Below are 6,505 nucleotides of genomic sequence, written 5' to 3'. Positions count from 1 at the left end.
GCTGGTGAGACTTTTTTTGTAACGGCCCTGCCCACGGCATGTAGAAGTTCCTGGGCTGGGGACTGAATCTGAGCCGCAGCTGTGGCAACGCCGGATCCTCTAACCCACTGTGCCAGGCTGGGGATCGAACCTGCGCCTCTGCAGTGACCCGAGCCACTGCAGTTGGATTCGTAACCCATTGCACCATGGTGGGGACTCCCCATGAGACTTTTGTCTTCATATAAATGAGCTTGAATACTCGGATTTCGCAAATCAGCATTTGAAGCAGTCGCATGTGGAGGGCAGTGCAGTGCCTTTCAGAAGGGCAGTCTGTGTGCCCTGGATTAACCTGTGATTTGGGGGACCTGGGCTTCTGCCTCCGTAGCCTGGATCCTTCCACATGTGTGGCCCAGCGGGAAACTGATCTGGTCTTGGTGGAAGAAGCTCCCAACACCAGCGTTTTTATTTCTTTTTAAGTGTGTATAATTTTTATTTTCATTTGTTTACATTTTGAAATATTTTTAAATTACAGAAAGGTTGTAAGAATAGTATGTGGAACTCTGGTGTACCTTTCGTAGATTCTGCATTTGTTCACATTTGATCTCATTTGCCTGGTCATTCCCTTTCTTTCTGATCTTCCCACTCATCCATCCCCCTAACCCACCCACCCATCAGTTCCCACCTCTCTGTTCACCCATCCCCTACCCATCCTCTAGACATCTCTTCATCCGACCGACCATCCATCCATCCACCCATCCACCCACCTGCCCATTCATCCATTCACCCATCCCTCTGTCCATCCATCCATCCATTCGTCCATCCATCCATCCATCCACCTGCCCATTCATCCATTCACCCATCCATTCACCCATCCACCCACCTGCCCATTCATCCATTCACCCATCCATCTGTCCATCCATCCACCTGCCCATTCATCCATTCACCCGTCCATCTGTCCATCCATCCATCCATTCGTCCATCCCTCTGTCCATCCATTCACCCATCCAGCCATCATCCATGTATCTGCCATCCATCCATTCGTCCAGCTGTCCGTCCATCCGTCCGTCCCCCCACCTTACCGTACCCATTCCCTAGACGTCTCTTCATCCATCCATCCCCCACTTATCATTTATCTGCCTCCTATTCATTAATCACTCCATCCACCTGTCCATCTGTCCATCCATCTGTCCGAGTAGGTTGCAGACTATGCCCTATGACCCCTAAAGAGTTCAGTGTGTATTTTCTAAAAAACAAGGACTCTCTCCTGTGTAGCCACAGTGTATTCGTTAAAATCAGGAAATTAATGTTGATAAAATGCTGTCATCGCTCTACACAATCCTTTTTATGGATTTACTCATTGTCCCCAAAATGTCCTTCATGGAAAAGTCACCCCCAGTCATAGCACCAGGACTCCGTTCTCTTCCCGGCCCGGGACCCTGCTGTGCTTGTGAGTTGAGATGCCTCAGGCTTCGGTCCTCGTTCCTCAGTCTTGTCCTTTATGACTTTTCCTTTAGGGGAAGTGCAGCCAGTCATCCTGTCGGCTGTCCACAGTCTAGGTTAATCTTTGTTCTCTTCTATGTTTAATTTAGGTTAAGCGTTTTTGGCAGAGGTACCACAGATGTGATATTGTGTATGCGGTAGAGCTACCTTTAATTTTTCATTTATATCATGATGGGATTGCAGATTCCTGTTTGATCAGTGGATTCCACTCCATTATTTATTCTGCTGTTCAGCTCATCCCTGATTGGCCTCTTCACACCAAGTATCCCTTTGACACATCCCCAATTGTTCTTTGAGCACTTCTTGAGTTTTAACACATCGAGATGGTCTAGGCTCATCTTGGACTTCCTTCTCCCTAGCCTCAAAAACAGCCCTTTCTTGGAGCTCCCACTGTGGTACAATGGGATTGGTGGCCTCTCTGGAGCACTGGGATACGGGTTCGATCCCTGGCCCGGCACAGTGGGTTAAGGATGTGGCACTGCTGCAGCTGCGGTGTAGGTTGCAGCTGTGGTTCAGATCTGATCCCTAGCCCGGGAACTCCATATGCTGGGGGGTGGCCAAAAAAGAAAAGAAACAGCCATTGCTCCAAGGAAACCAGTTTCCTTTAGTGAAAAGTGATCCTTAAAAACCAAGATCTGGGCATTAGATGTGCTCATTGTCCCTGGAGTGTCATGGCCTCAAGAAGACAGATCTGGGAAAACCATGTATGTGTAACTTACGTGTATTTACACACACATAGCTCTGTGTCTTATTGAGAACCACGGTTTCACGTCGGAGCCTTCAATTAGAGTCCAGCACCCCAGGGCTTATTCTGGTTTATCCTGCATCTGCTTCCTCTGACAATGAGAAGCTTGGTGCCCATCGTCCTCCACACGTGCTATTGGCTCCCTCCCCAGGTGTGTAGCATCTCTGCTGTGCTGGCGGCCCCCTCCGTCTCTGTCCTTCCGCGCAGCCTGAGCCAGCAGCGCCTTTCAGCCTGTGCCCAGCCGTGCGCCCGCGGACCTCCCTGGCCCGTCAAACGAGGGTTCTTTTTAAAATTCTCTTGTGCCAAGAATCAAGACCTCGCGACTTTTACTTCCTAAGCCTCTGCCATTTGGCCGAAGTTTCCTTCCCTCCCAGTGTGTGTGTCCATCACGCCCTCCCTGCCTCGAGGTCGTTTAGCAACATTACATTTTTCCTTCTTTGAATCCCAGAAAATGGAGGCCTTTCCCCCTTTTTTCTCTGATCCCTCTTTCATGCTTTTTCATTTAGGAGCATCTTCTGGTTTGAGGACTGCGTGAGCTTTTAGACTTTCTGCTTTAGCGGGGAAAAATGCCTTTTTATTCCTGGGAGGAATCTGAAGCCTTCAGATGCTCCGCTGTTGCCCTGGGGCTGAAGGTCCCTTGACACCCTCAGCTGGCCCCCATAGGGACGAGCCCTGGAGAACATCAGAGAGGTGGCCGGCCTGTCTTCAGCAGCTTTAATGAGATGGTAGGTTCTGTGAGAGAAGCGGTTCTTAGCAGAGCCAGGTGGGGTCCACGGCAGCGCCCTCCTGCACCAGCGTCCACATCCAGAGTTGACCCCGCTCACCGTAGTCCTTCCTCCAGCCTGGGGCGAGGTTGGAACCAGGGCTGATGCAGCTCCTCATATTCCCCTGCTCTTGCCAGCACATCAAGGGCGGGGACCAACCGGCAAATAGCAGAGGTCTCAACCCCGGCCTCAGAGATGTGGTCCCCTGGGCTCAGCTGCCTGTCCATCTCCGAGAGCAGAGAGGTCGGACACCTGACCCTGGAAGGCGTGTCCATGGCTTCAGGACTCCGTGTCCTACGGATCATAGGACATGGGGCAGATTCCTTCTGGCGGCCATGCAGCTCCTGGTGTCCCCCCGTGACGGCCTCCAGCACCCATGCCTGGGTCCCTGAGGGCTCCCTCGGGAAACAGTTTACCACCTGACTGCTCCCCGCCGCTGATCAGCCTTCTTCCAGGTCGTTGAGGCTGAGCCTTTGCTGGAGAAATTTCACGGTGTCCAGCTCTAGCTGCTTATTTCAGAAGCCTGGGCGTGATTAAGGCCTCCTGTTGACAGTGGGAGAAAGGAAGCGGGGTTTTGCAGAAGCTGGCATTCGGCAGAGTCCTTGCACCTAAGCTTACACCGGGGGTGCCCAGGTTCTCAAAAACTTTGGCTCTGAACCCTGGGCAAGTTTTCCTCCCATCCTCCCCTCCCCTCTGCCCCCTCTCCCCTCCCTCGCACCTCCCCTCCCTCCCTCCATCCTCCTCTCTCACCTCCTCCCTTTCTTTATAATTACCCTGTGTGTCTGTGGTCGGGGACGGTGGCTCCGATGGTGACTGTTGAGTGACGAGAGGCACTGGGTGAGCAGTGTTCCACACGGTGATGCTAGTCACTGCTTTGGGCCCCACTGGCCAAGGAAATGTGCTGCTTCGTGATTCCAGTGTCAGGAATGGCTGGATCCAGGCATTCACAGTGTCACCTTCCCCAGTGTTGGTTTCATGAGTGGGCAGACAAGCTGCTTGCAAAAAAAAAAAAAAAAAAGAAAAGAAAAGAAAAAAGTCCAAGCTTAAATAAGCTCAGCTTGAGGATCCCACTAGAAAGAGAGCTTCTCTCCTGCGATGGCTCCCCTTTCCCCAAACCTCAAATTAAACATCATTCATAGAAACGTAGCCGCGTTTCCCGTCCCCACACTTTCACAGCGCTGGGAGAGAGGACATCCTACAGTCGAAGCTGGCAGCATTCGGAGATGCTTTAGATGATGGTGCATTTTGAAATTCATGGCATCTCAGAATGGACATCACAGGCAGCCCTCTGCCTGGCTGTGCCCTTGCCTGTGGCCAGTTGTGGTAGCCAGGGGAGGAGAAGGTTCTGGTCGACAGGCTGGGTCAGGCGGGGTGCTCTCACACCTGAATGTGGGGCAAGTAGTTTCCTAAAGAAAAGTCAGAACGCTCCTGATGGAACAGGGGGACTAGAGGCTGGAGAGTGACAGCTGCAGGGAGTGCCGCACAGAGGCCCTCAGAACAGCTGGAACACCCGGGACCCAAGTTGTACGAAGAATGTGGGTCTGGGCGTCGTCTCAGGAATCGGACAGAGGCTCCCTGACCCAGGGGACCCTGGGAGAAGGGTGGGAGGGGTCCCAGAAGGACCACCGTCAGCCTGGCTGTTGGAGACATTGCCCACTGGCTTTGAAGCCACAGCAGGTGTGTCCGAAGAATCTTGGGGCTTCTCGATAAGATGCAGCACAGGTGCAGGAAGCCCTGCTCCCAGGCTCCGCGAAGCCCCCAAGGAGGGAGGAGGAAAGGCACCCCCAGTCACTGAGCTGCGCCTGGACGGGGAGGCGCAGAGCCGGACCCCCGCCTCGGAGAGTGGGGACGGGCAGCATTCCTGTGCCAAGCCGGACCTCAGGTTGAGCCCGACTGAAGCGGACGAAGCCATCAGAAAGGCTGTTGGGGACAGTTCTCTTGCTCAGGGAACCACCTCTGCAGGCTGCGGGAGGGACGAGCCTTGCAGAGCCTCCGGGGCACTGCTGTGGCCACGATGGTGAAGGGGTTACCCAACGAAGTGCCCTCCTCCAGCGATGGAAAGGGCTCTCATGTGTGCCTGCGCTGAGGCCGTGTCTCTCCTGAGAGATTCTGTGTTTGCAAGATTCTCAGCTGCAGGGCCGGGCGGTAATGATTTTCATGCTCCCTTCAGGCTCTGCGGGGCCCGGACCGCAGAGTGTGTACTCTGGAATCTGACACCTGAGGGGCACAAGCCCTTCTGTGTGGGTCCTCTCGCTTTTCTTTTGTTTTGTCAACCACCGTGGTTAAAGCAAGGCTGAGATACGCATGTCTGGGGGCTCCTCCCTGGCTGGTAGATGGTTCTATTCCTTTGCGGGGGGAGTTCAAAGGTCTCACTTTTAACAGGTGCCTCACACTGGCCCCGGGGCTCACTTTGGGGCCCAGGATGTTTGACCCCGCGCCCCCCCCTCCACCGTCTGAAGCCGCCGGGCTCAGCAGGCTGGGCTCTTTTGGCCTCTTGTCTTCTGGCCCCTGGAGATGTTCCCTCTCTTCCTGGCGTGAAGCGAGGCGAGTCGTTTAAAAGGCTTCTCACATTTTATGCAACGTTGCTAGCGGGGTAGCAGGAAAGTGTCCCTGTCCAGTCCCCACCGGGGAGGGACACGTCCAGTCATACTGACCCGGTCATGGGGCGGTATGAAGAGTGAATTCTGATTTCACTGCGGCTGGTGTCAAAGCTACCCTGGGTGGCTGCGGGCCTGGGTGGGGTTGTCCGGAAAGAGCCAAATCTCCACCTTCTGCAGGCAGAAATGAACACTTTCACCACACAGAAGAAGCAGACAAGCAGCAAGGGGAGCCGGTGATGGGTGACTACTTAAGAGAGAGCTTCAGGATTTGTACATGGGGAGTTCCCTGGTGGCTCAGTGGGTCAAGGACCTGATGTTGTCACTGCAGTGACGTGGGCTCGATCCCTGGCCTGGGAACGTCCACAAACTATGACTGGGGTCGGGGGGAGACTTGATTGTGGCTGCCCTGCCATGTGGGAGCTGCGTCTGGGGGATGGGCAGCCGGTAGCCTGGGGTCGGCTCTATTCTGTTTCCTTTGAGATTCTCACTTTTACACTGTGTATATTTGTTGTTGTTGTTGTTTTACTTTTTACACTGATTTGATTTTAAAAACACACAAACTAACACAGAAGAGTCTAAAAACCTTGCCTACGCTTGTCGCTTTGCTCATGAGAGGGCCCCGCTGGGCTCGGGCATGAGCAAAAGTTGGGCTGTCACGGCAGAGACCCGCCTCTTGGAGGAATTGCAAATTGCAGGCGCCCACGGGATTTGCTTGCACTTTTTAGGGCAGCTGCTTCAAGTTCCAACGTCCAGTCCACAAGGGCCTTCAGCATCTCCGAAGGGCCAGCGCCAGAGCTGGGCGATGAGAGCCTCCCGGATCTCGCGAGGGAGAATGCAAGACGCCTGCCCGTGACCTTCCGCCGGTGATCCACCGGAGGACTTGCTCTGTTGATTTTTCTTCCATTCACTTAATTTTT

Source organism: Sus scrofa, chromosome 13 (assembly GCF_054392235.1).
Source record: "Sus scrofa isolate SSC_HxYL_T2T_F1_AM1 chromosome 13, Sscrofa_HxYL_maternal_Yorkshire_Landrace_v2.0, whole genome shotgun sequence".
NCBI classification, from domain to species: domain Eukaryota; kingdom Metazoa; phylum Chordata; class Mammalia; order Artiodactyla; family Suidae; genus Sus; species Sus scrofa.
Note: the sequence above shows the minus strand (reverse complement) of the source record.